At 27.0% G+C, this 12,744-nt stretch overlaps 1 long non-coding RNA gene across 1 annotated transcript; it reads left to right on the forward strand.

The window, feature by feature from the left end:
* Positions 1-830: 830 nt before the first annotated feature.
* Positions 831-10,270, forward strand: LOC122270496 (uncharacterized). Its single transcript, XR_006225832.3, has 7 exons — positions 831-1,493; positions 1,788-1,805; positions 3,532-3,546; positions 6,333-6,350; positions 6,518-6,532; positions 7,431-7,448; positions 9,696-10,270. It is a non-coding gene; the product is annotated as an uncharacterized LOC122270496 (long non-coding RNA).
* Positions 10,271-12,744: the final 2,474 nt, after the last annotated feature.

Consider the following 12,744-nt stretch of genomic DNA (forward strand, 5'->3'; position numbering starts at 1 on the left):
AAAATACGCATGGTTTAAATAATGCTTATCGCACAATAACACTTATTTGAATAATACATATACACATTCGTATATTAGCAGATTTATGATATTTAAAATGTTATTTAATTTGGTTCATTATCTAGTCTTAATTTCATAAAACAAAAATTTGAATGTTTCATTTTCTTTTATACCAAAAAATTTTATGTTTAAATTAAAAATTCAAAGTCATCAACTAGAGACATAGAAAGTTTTTATAAAATTCAAAGAGCTAGCTAATAGAAAAATAACTAATTTGTCATGTCAAGGTTTATCTTTTCTTTTTCTAAATGAAGTCGAATAAATGAATTAACGAAATAACAATATTAATTAGTAGTTAAAATATTTTAATCTTATGTAAGTAACATTAAAATAAGGCGAAACTGTGTCACAACATGCATAGCATATTATAATAACGACATTTAAATAAGGATTTTTTAAGAATTGGCAATAAACCTTGAGAAATTGAACTATTTATCATTCATCTAAAAAATCACTGGATGTGTTATACGAGATGCTTTTAAGTGGTGATTTTTCAGACAGTGATTGATTTTCAGAAATAAATATATTTCTCTTTGTTTACTTGTAATTATATAAATACAATGTATTACAATGTTTTAATTTATTATTATGTATTGCAATGTAAAAAAATTACTGCACCTAACATCGTATTGTATACGATAATCTTATCAATTACAATTTAACTGGAAAAAAAATCATTTTGGAAAATAAAAATAAAGTTTCTTTAAACGTATGTTATTCTGTTTTCTTTTCTTTAAATGTCATCTTATTTCTTTCTTGTTTCAGGAAGTAAGTACAATATTCTACGCATTATTTTAGTTCCTTATAAGTTTTTTTTTTATTTTTATTTTACTTCTAAATGCTAAATGACTCATTTTTTTAAATTTTCACTAAGCGAAACTCCAATTTTTCTATTTACGAAGTTACATTATAACTATAAGTATTCAGTTTTCACTTAGAATAGCACAACACAATTTTTTTCTAATAAGATTTTGGCAATAAACTCTTTCTCCAAGTGGATTTCACTTTTTGATTAGAATAAAAGTATTCAAATTTCTTGTTAACAAATTTAAGAGTGAAACACAAGTGACTTGTGAATTTTTAAAAGGTAAAAAAATATTGCTTGCATATGACAGCTTTTTGAGATATTTTTCTAATTTTGTATTTTAGTTCAGTTTTTATTTAAACTCCTCATTTATTTTCCTTATTTTAAATGATTTCATCCCTAGTATTTGAATATGAACTTTATTTTATGATCAAATGATAAAATTAAAGGGACAGACATGCCGTAGTTTTAAAAAATAAGAGCCATCTCGTAACTTTGAAATTATATTTTTTTACTCATATATTTATTTTCTAACCTGTTTAGTCTATGGTTTCTGTCAGCATCAAATTTATGTTATTACTTTAACAATTTGAAAAAATATTTTTATTTTTAGATATCTTTGGAGGAGGTAAGTACTTATATTTTAATAATAAATAGAAAATATTTAAAAATTAGACTATATTTCTAAATTAGACTATTAAATAATTTTATAAGGCGAAATTTCATAATACTTCTAGAATCAAAAAATCTGATTTTGATCTGCTAAACTTGTTTTATTGAATGTCTATCGAGAGTCCATCGAAAAATTTCTTAAAAAATTATACTCACAATATTTTTTATATAAAAAAATACTTAATTGTTTCAAAATTTAAATGATTCATCACACTTTTTATGACCAATGATTTTTAATATTATATTTCAGCTCAAACATTAATTAATAGTAAGCATTACAATTATTTTGTTTTATTTTAACACATTCAACGGAGTTTCATAATATGTTACAGGAAGTTTCTGGAACTCTACACTTATTTTAATTACTATAGAAACATTCCACATGTAATGTTGTACTAAATTTAATCATAATATTTATGCTATTTGTCTTAATACCAATCTCACTTTGCAATTTCTTTTCTAATTACATGCCTCAAAACTATAAACATAAAATTAATTTAATTTTAAGAGAACAAGCAATTTAAATACATTACATTTTGCTTAAATATTTTATGATTAGGTTACTTAAATGAAAGAAAGTAATATTGATTATAAAATAATAATTCTAAGACTGCTGGCGTTAACTTATTTTTAATTCCAAAAACGTAAAATTTACTGGTCAAATAATATCTAATGTTAGTATAATAAACCATAGCGAATAAATTTTCAGTATGTCATACAAGGTGATAGTAATTTTCTAAAGTTTCAGCATTATTATTCTTGAAAAAAATTACGGATACAGAAATGTTGAAACTACAAATATAATTAAAATATGCATTGCATAAATTTAGCACAGATCGTTGTAAACTAGAAAAGAATGAAGCGCATCGATTCCAAAGATCCATCTAAAGTAATTTTCACCGTAAATATAGTGCAAAATTGCAATATTTGGATTGCATTAATAACATTATTTGTTTGAGTAATTTAATTAATGTAATTTCATAAACAAACTCTGCTCATTAATAAACTAGTGTTTTAAGCTATTTAAATTTAGTTTTCTAAATTTCCGACTTCATTCGCTAACAAAACTCTTATTCGTCACTCGAATAAAATGATCTGTTCTATGTAGTTTTGACGTGTCTCCATTGCTTATGATTAATATTTAACTGTAAAAATGCTTGTTACGTTTTTAAATTTTTAGTTTATATTTCTAAACCTGTCATTTTATTCAAGGAAATGTAATTGAATTAGAAATTGTATTTTGATGCAGTGTCTCAAAACAAGCATAACTGAATGCAAATAATTTAGAACAACACAGAAATCAATTATTAATGAAACCTGGATATACGATTGGTGTCAAAATTGCATCCATAGATGCACTTGTGGTATTTCTGCCATCAGATGGTTAGATTAATGTATAGGATACAATGCGCTTGGTAAAGAGATATTCTTCTAATAATAATAGGATCACAGAAAGTAGGAAAGTGGCATGATTTTTTTTCGGAGCTGGTTAACGAAAACGTTTTATTTAAAAAAAAGTATCAGAACATATAACAGAAATAAAATACATAAATATGTTCATGAATGAACAAATTACATCTTCAGGAACGACATTGATAGAAAGCAGCTTTCGCAATGAAAGGGATTCGGATAAACGAGGTCTTACTGCACACATTTATAATATTATTACATTTCACAATATAATAACATGATAATTTAACACAAAGTTGATGCCATTTAAGCAGATTCAAAACATTTAAATTCAATTATATTTTTCCCAGTTTGCACTGAATCCTTTCGATGTAATCGTAACAAACCAATGAATACAAAATAATAATATTTATAATAACAACGATATAAAATAAATGTAACTTTAAGTACTTTGTACAACAAACTGCTCAGAGTATAGAATTTTAGTAAGAATTATTTTCTTTGGTACAGGTAATGCATTTTTTATTGTTTTTTTTCCTTAAGAAGTTATAGTAGTAATTCATTTTACTTCTTTAAACTTGTAGATGTCGTCGGAGGAGGTATGCAAATTCTTTAAACCTTTGAACTAAAATAATATTTTCCAATGTATATATATATATATATATATATATATATATATATATATATATATATATATATATATATATATATATATATATATATATATACAGTGGTGGCCAAATGTGTGGACATTTTTTGAAAGTTTCATGTTTTTCAACTTTGTGTGCTTGTAGAATATATTAATTTTCACTTAAATACAAAGTTTATATACCAAATTAAAGGTAATTTAATGTAAAATTTAATAACAAATACAGTATTACAATATCTGTATTACAAAAAAGGTTATGCAACTAATAGTAAGATCAATCTTAGATTTGCCTTTTTTTAAAGTGATACTTAGCTAAAGTGATACTTAGCACAATCAATGCTTAGTAGGATAACCCTTATTTTTTAAGACAACTTCACAGCGTCTTTTCATCGAGTGAACGAGTGTTTGGAGTTCATCTTTCATAATCACATGGTGCCAAGAATCAATTATAGCTTCACTTAGTGGTTTTTTATTGGATGGACGTTTTTTTCGTACAAGAATTTTCAAACGTCGCCACAAATTTTCAATTGGATTGAGATCATTGCTGTTTCCTGGCCATGGTAATATATCTATGCCTTTATTTTGAAACCATGCTTTGCATACCTTTGCTTTGTGGCATGGAGCTGAATCCTGCTGAAAAATAAATGGTGCGTTGTTGGGGAAGAGGTCCCTGATGGAAGGTATGAATTTTCGTTTCAGAACAGTTTCGATGTACTTTTTGGCATTCAGGATGTCAAATCAGGCCCAAAAAAATGCTCAAGTGCTTCTATCGATAGAAAAATTAAACGGCTATGCCTTCAAGATAGAAAAATTTCATCAGATGCCATTAGATGTGAAATGAATGCAGTGGGTATTGCAGTAAGTTCAAGAACAGTAAGAAGAAGGTTATCAGGATTTGGACTACAAGCTAGAATTCCAAGGAAAAAAACCATTTTTAAATCAAAAGCAATGCGAAAAACGAGTTAAGTGGACAGAAGAACACATTAAATGGTCAGAAAATCAATGGAAGCAAGTAATCTGGAGTGATGAGAGTAAAATATTGCTCTTTGGAAGAAATGGTAGAAAATACGTGAGATGTAGAGCAGGTGAAGCACTTCATCCTGGTTGCATTCAAGCAACTACAAAAAATCCAACAAATGTCATAATTTGGGCATGTATGTCTGCAGATGGTGTGGGCCGAATTCAAGTGATTGATGGTATCCTGAATGCCAAAAAATACATCGAAACTGCCCTGAGACCGAAATTGATACCTTCCATCAGGGACATTTTCCCCAACAACGCACCATTTAATTTTCAGCGAGATTCAGCTCTATGCCACACAGCAAAAGTATGCAAACCATGGTTTCAGAATAAAGGCATAGATATATTACATATATATTACATATATATTAGAAAACAGCCCTAATCTCAATTCAATTGAAAATTTGTGGCGACGTTTGAAAATTCTTGTACGAAAAAAACGTCCATCCAATAAAAGACAACTTATTGAAGCTATAATTGATTCTTGGCACCATGTGATTATGAAAGATGAACTCCAAACACTCGTTCACTCGAGAAAAGACGCTGTGAAGTTGTCTTAAAAAATAAGGGTTATCCTGCTAAGTATTGATTGTGTAATTATCACTTTACAAAAATGCAAATCTAAGATATATCTTACTATTAGTTGCATAACTTTTTTTGTAATACAGATAGTGTAATACTGTAGTTATTATTAAATTTTACATTAAATTTTCCACAATTTGATATATAAATGTTTGTATTTAAGTGAAAATTAATATATTCAACAAGCACACAAAGTTGAAAAACATGAAACTTTCAAAAAATGTCCACACTTTTGGCCACCACTGTATATATATCATTTCGAACTTATATTTATTTTTGAAAAAGTTGCCACTGAATATAGCTATGTACAATGAAGATCTCTAAATTTAGTTTATGTATTTTAATTTAGTGCGTTATTAAATATAAACATATATTTTTTAATGAAGCGGTTCATATAATTTCGTATTGGTTTAAAAATTAAACATTTTTACTCTAATATCTAATTAAAATTGATTTGTAGAATAGTTTAAATATTTTTAAAAGTTTTTCAGTTTAAATTGTAATTCTGTTCATGTTTTATGCAAACAAATATGCTTCAGACCTTATAAACATGGTTTCCGCTACAGTGCAGCAAAATAGAGCACGTGCAATCATGGATTTTTAATCACTTGTTAAATTCTGAAACATTTTTGCTAGCAAACTTGGATAAAATGTAAGCCAAAATTTGCATGATTTGTTTTTGAGAAAGCAGATCACAATAATCTGTTTTCCATCACTAATAATCAAATAGTAAATAACTATTACGTGAAAGTTAAAAACTTACTAAATAATGTTTATAAATTATAGTTCATAGATTTGGTATGTTACATGTAATATTTTAGAAATATTAGTTTTTACAAACATGTTAGTTTTTAAAAACGTGTTAGCTTTTAGAAACACAGAAGACTATATTTACGACTATATTTTATTTATTTTATGTCTATATTTACTTGTTTGTAGTATGAGTTTTAATGACTTATATGTTTTTATATTCATCATGCCATTATTTATTTTTAACGTCAATCATTCCATCTAAAAACGACTTCAAATCTGTAATAGCTGATATAAGTAACTAACTTTTATAGTTAAATAAAGCTAATTTTTTCATACTTTTTCAACATGTATGGATGAGAAAAAAATATATTTATTTTCCAGCGGATCAAGCAGTTAGCGGTGAGTTTTTATATCAGTTTTCTTAGACTAAAGTTAAATGTTTATTTTTAAATATATTACTTTTTAATTTTGAAACAAAAAAATTACAAAAGTTGTGCAATGATTTAAATATCAAGTTTAAAATAAAAATTGTTTAAAGTGTTCTTGCTTTCTTTTTTCAATAACAGATTTCTTCTGTGGCTGTAAGTATTTTTTTTGTAATTAATTTTTAAATTATTGGTCTGTAGTTCAGTAGCATAATTTTGTATTCATAATTTAATTCGTAAATTAACACAATCCTATACAACACACTGCTGTAAAATTCCAATAGTTATATGGATTTGCCAGTTTGTTTTAAAATTAATTCAGGATATATTGCGAGCAAAGTAACATTAACAGTAGCAAACAGACACTGAAAAATATTTGTATATTAATTCCTTTTTAACTTTATATTTATTCTTTTTATTTATTTTTTTATAAAAAAATGAAACTATTTTTCCTTCTAAAATGAACATCAGTGAATATTTTGAAATGCAAAACTGATATTAATGCATAAAAACTGTTAGGAATCATCATTTTAAATGTAAACAAAAAAGTTTTGTAAAAATTAATCTGCTTTTTAAAAATATGAAAATAATTTTTTTTAACAGATTAGGTATTAAGAAATTGACTATATAAATGCATTTCAATAAATTTATGTAATATCCGTAAATTTATATTTTTGAAAGAGACAAACGAATTTTTAAAATTGCTTAACTTTGATTATTTATTTCGAACTTAAGCGACACATATAATAATATATCCATTTAATAATTCAGTATTAATTTTAAACTTCATAAATACTAAATTATTGGTATTTTTTAAGTTGAAACCATTTAAATTGTTTACTGAAAAGACATTTAAGAAAATCACCTTTGTAGATAATAAAAAAAAAAATTGAGTAGATTTAACGTGATTTAATGATTGAGAAAAAAAAATATTTGTACACTAATTGAGTTAATTACTATGTTTGAGTATTATTAGAATTAAACGATTTTGAACTAGTTATTTTAATAGTATGTTTTGATAATGTATATGTATTGTTTTCTATTTTGCTTTCAGTCAATCGAGTGTTCAACAGTAAGTTGGTTACATTTTTAAAAAATCACTTTCTTTTCTGTTTACTAAAAAATATACCAAACATTTTACATTTAAATGAAAATATTAATTACTTTTTAAAGTAAAAAATATATTTGTTATTATTTTCACTGAAATTATTTCTTTATAAAGAAATTCTTCTTACACAATTACAACTTTGATAATAGTAAATGTTTAAAAATTCAAAGCAAAATTGCCATTTATTGCAGAAAAATGCAAATCCCTCCTTGAGATTTTTGCATCCTCTTAGATCATCTCTAGCGTGAGAGCAGAGTGCGGTCTAGCATTGAGGCATACAAGTTCTTTATGGTGTGCAACAGAATCTCACATTTAACAGTTGCTGTTCAAATAATGCTAAATTAACTAAACTCGGAGACTGTTCAACTTGCCGTCCCATGTGGTCTCATATAGTTTCGCTCCGTTACAAATCTGGGATAGAGTAGACCAGGGAACGGTGATAATTTTATGGAGGCATTCCTGTGACACACTTGCTGTGGGTGGCTGACCATTTTTTGTTGAAAAATGAGTGTCATTTTCTACATATCCTAAATTTTATGACATTGAGCTTAATTCTCTAACCATGCGCTGAATAACATTGATTTATGTTCTAATGTAAGTTAGTATTCTCTTACAATTTTGTCATTTACTATTAAAAAATAAGCTAGAAACACTGCTCCGTAAAAAGGTGAAAGAGAGAATTAACGAAAAATTTCTCATTTAAAATATGTTTTGCTTCACATATATGCTTTAAGTATCAAATAATTCTTGAATAAATTTTTTACACATACCGGGTGACAAGAAATAACTAAACCTTTAAATCGCATTATAATCTCACATAAAGATTTTAATTAAACATTGCATCATTAACCCCTGTTACGTAGTACAAATTTTGAAGAGTTTATATCCGTATTAATGCAGAAATGTAAACCTGCCACAATTTTGCTGGTTACAGCTTGTAACCCATCTACTCATATGTTATCCCACTCTTTTTTATCGGGGGTGCCAAATTAATTAGAGCAAATCTTTGTCTTCAAGACATTATCTTAATTGACCTTGTCTTCTGTATAGGTTTCACGTCCGGGTCACCAATTGTATAGGTTTCGGTGATGGGAATGTAAGACGTCAAATGAAACAATATGGCAAGGAAACATCCTCTCTGATTGTAAAAGATAACATCATTAAGAAACTCATAAAACTCCAATTAACAGGTTATTCGTTAAAAACATTAAAAGTTGTTATTAAAAGAACAATTAAAACTTAAACTTTTGATTGTAAACATCTCATACTGCAGGCGGGCGTCACCGGGTAGAAACGGAATATCGGTACGAGGTTTTCGGACGCTGCACAACAACTCTTTTGAAGGAATGCTGGAATGCTGGAAATGTAGTTTATCTCGGCCTTTGGCGCGAAGCGCCACTTACCGATTCATCGGAACTGTATATGTCATAATGTGGGATGTCGAAGTTAAAAAATCTTTTGAAGGCAAACTGTCATCTGCTTAAGTACTGGACATCAGCCTCTTCACTCCCTGCCTCGGCCGCCGGTTGTACTTTTCCGCCGGTATTCATCCGCGCAGGAACTATTCCGGTTCGTCCTCCTACCTTCGGTCTTCGATCCAATACTCGATCCTTCTACCTCGGTTTTCATGCTATCTCAGCTGTCGCAACCAACAGCCTCTACATCTTCTATGTTTCAATTACATCTTTAAAACAAACCTTCGATTTAAATATGAACCAAATAGAAAAGTAAATTTTATTCGAGTAATTCAGATAAGGTGGTCGTTCCAATACAGTACGATAATAAAATAAAGCCTTTCATGCCATTCTAGAGTGTTTTTAGATCCTAGTACTGCAACCTTACATATGAATGCATAAATAAACTATAGTACGCCTATTTGAATGTTTTCTGAAATGAGTACTTAGCATTAAAATATTATTATAATACTAGATGAAAATATTAGGTTCAACTCTGTCATTTCAGTCCCCTTCATTTTAACTAAACGAAAAATAAAATGAGCAGTTCAATTTTAAATCACATTTTTAAAAGTCTGTAACAATCGCATTGAGATATTAACTCTTCACTTATATTGATAATAATCATATTACGTTGAACATGTCTAAATGCATAGCACTATGAATATGATTTGAAACACTCCTATTTTTTACTCCTCATTCAAATTTTAATAATATGTATTTTAATGATAAACATAAAATGTACTTCTGATTATAGAAATTGGCAGCAAAGGTGAGTGATAATAATGTTATTCATAGTTTAGGATTATTATTTTTTCTTTATCAAAATATAAGGCAAGACATCATGATTATCTTTTCCTTCGCTTGATATTTAAAATACACTCATGATTTATATGAAAATTTTTTTATAGCTGGCAAAGGTAATGGTTTTTTCATTACAAATGTAGATTGAATTTTTATAGTAAATATATTCCATATAATATTACATATTAGATTACAGTATTCAATATATTTTCCACACTTTAGTCAGAATTGATGTATTTTTAAAAATATAGAAATTTTACGTTATTATTTTCTTATTTCAATTAACATTAAATAAAACTTTCAATATACTTGAAATATACAGAAAAACTTGAAATATACAGAAAAAAACAGTCCCAAATGAAATTTTATTTATCTATTAAAGCTTTTTTTTCTAAAAACGTTTTTAAAATTTCAAAATATGATACTTTAATTCAACATTTCATATCAGAAAATTTTTTCAACGGGATTTTAATTAACATTAAATAAAACTTTAAAATATGTAAAAAAAACATTTTGATATTAAATCCCCAATGCAGAATTCTGCCATTTTCAATATATTATCTTGAAAGATTGCTAACGTTTTCAATCATATTTATTTTTGTAAAAAAATATCAATTATCCATGAAATATCCAGTAAAAAAAGCAATCCCAATTCAAATTTCATTTATCTTTTAATAACTGTAGTAATCTACAGTTCTTTCTAAAAACTGATTATAAATTTCAAAATATGTTACTTTAGTTCAACATTTCATCCCAGAAATTTTTTTTCAACAGGAGGTATGTGTTTTAAAGTTCGACTTTTTCCACAAAAGTATTTTACTACTTGTATTATAAAAATAGCTAAGTAGATATTAGGAATTCATCAAATACAGTTTTTAAGAGTTTTACTTAATTATTTTTTTAAAAAGATTGTTCCAAAGTGAAACTTTTTTGAACTAAAAATAAAAAAAATATGAAAGCTAATCAAAAAAATATTAATACATTATTTGAAGCAAAATTGAAAAAAAAATTTAATATTTTATAAATTTTCTTATACTGGGTATCCAACACCGGAGACAAAAATATTTTATAATTTGAAATATTCATGCAACTTGTCCAAGATTCAAAAGCACTTAACTCTTGTACAGGTTTCTATTTTTTACTAAACAAAACTCAGTTACAATCTCTTAACTTGAAATTTACTTTCATTGGTTCGAAATCTAACAGAGTCAATAGAAACTTTTGATCATCCTCACATAGATGGTATCATCGAGAACTGGAAACAAGTAGACAAACTAAAAGAAAATGTATTTTAAATGTTTCTACTTTTCCGAAAGAAATTTGTTTAATGAAAAAAAAAAAAAAACATTATTCTAAAGAACATTACATTGCAATTTTAAGATACTCAGCGGAAAAAGCTTGTTTCTAATGTATTGCTGGGAAACTATAACTTAAAGACTAATAGGTGAATTACAATTATTTGGCTTGTAAAAACTTCAAAAAGATTTATGACTCTCTCCATTGTTGGAACAGTTGAGTTTCGATTAAATCTCTAAAATTTCTCCCTGTGCTAATTTATGTCTTCTATTCTAATGCAGGCAAACAAAAAAATTTTTTAAATTGTACTGAAATGCTCAGACGGAAAAATATTTACAAGTTTGATTTTTTTTAAAATTTGACCTATTACTAGACTGTTAGAAATTTCGCTGGAAAATGGTTAAATAACAATTTATTGAATGCTTATTTTACCATATTTAATCAAAACAGTCAAACATAAATAAATGGTAATCAAATGATTAAGTTTGCGAAAAACTGTTTATTAACTGCTTTCACCTAATACGGTTAAACAACAAGAATTTTATCGCACCAACTAGAACCACCAAATGAAGCTTCTTAGTTTTATGCAACTGCTCACATATCATAGCCAAGAGGGCTTATCTGTCAATCTCATGATCGACAGAACTGGTGTTCGAGTCCTAGTCTTGACACCACAATATTTTCTCCATTCCCTGCAACATATGAAGAATTTCCAGTGTCCGGCACTCTCCAATGCTCATTAACTTACGAAAAGCCGAGTTTTATTGTCTGTTTGAATATATATATTTTTTTTAGGTTTTTGATAAATGCTAGTTGTAAATGGTTACAAAACCGTGTAGTTTTGTATTTATGGTTTTATAACCATACTTTTTGTTAATGATTTGAAAACCATAAAGGAAAGAAATGTTATTTACCGCAAACTTTACGGTTATTAGGATGTACAGACAGCTGCCAGTTATTTTACCATAATTTTAGAAAAATTTTTAACAGTGCAGTTTGTTTTCACTTGAGATATCTCATAAAAATGTAAGACATTACATAAAAATTTTTTTACTATATTGATTCTTAAATCGACTTCAATTCTTTGGCGTAATGGCATATTTTCCTAATTATTTTGTAATTACCTTTCTTCTAAAAATCAGCACATTACATCCTTCAACTGGATTATTCTAAGAACTACACCATATTTTTTTTTTCATACTTGTTTTTTTTAATTATTTTGTTTTACCTTTGCATAACATTTTGAAATGGCATGAGTTTTTAACAGATACCGACAAATTATTCACTCACTTAAAATGACTTTATCCGCCACTGTTACCTTAAAAAAGCAATTCAAATAGATTCTAGAAAATCTAAGCAGCTGCCAGACACTGGACGAAAATTCTTAATCCTTTTTTATATTAGACCACTTGTAAAATAATTATCTTTCTGGAATCGTAATGTTCTGCAAAAATTATATTTGTTGAGTCGGCATATAATTTTGGGAATTTTATGATACGCGTCTGTGAGCCTTTCAAAAAATCCGAATGATAAGAAACATTATTTAAGATGTAGTAAGAAGTTTATTTATGATTTAGTATTTGAAAATCATTTACGTTAAAGCAATGAAATAGGCTCAAGAAAAATGTTTAATCATATGATGAAAATAATGATCACAATAAAGCATTATAATTATTATTAAGTATTTCTGAGAGTATTATATTTCT

Source organism: Parasteatoda tepidariorum, chromosome 7, assembly GCF_982258835.1.
Source record: "Parasteatoda tepidariorum strain Cologne lab strain chromosome 7, Ptep-v5.0, whole genome shotgun sequence".
Lineage (NCBI taxonomy): Eukaryota > Metazoa > Arthropoda > Arachnida > Araneae > Theridiidae > Parasteatoda > Parasteatoda tepidariorum.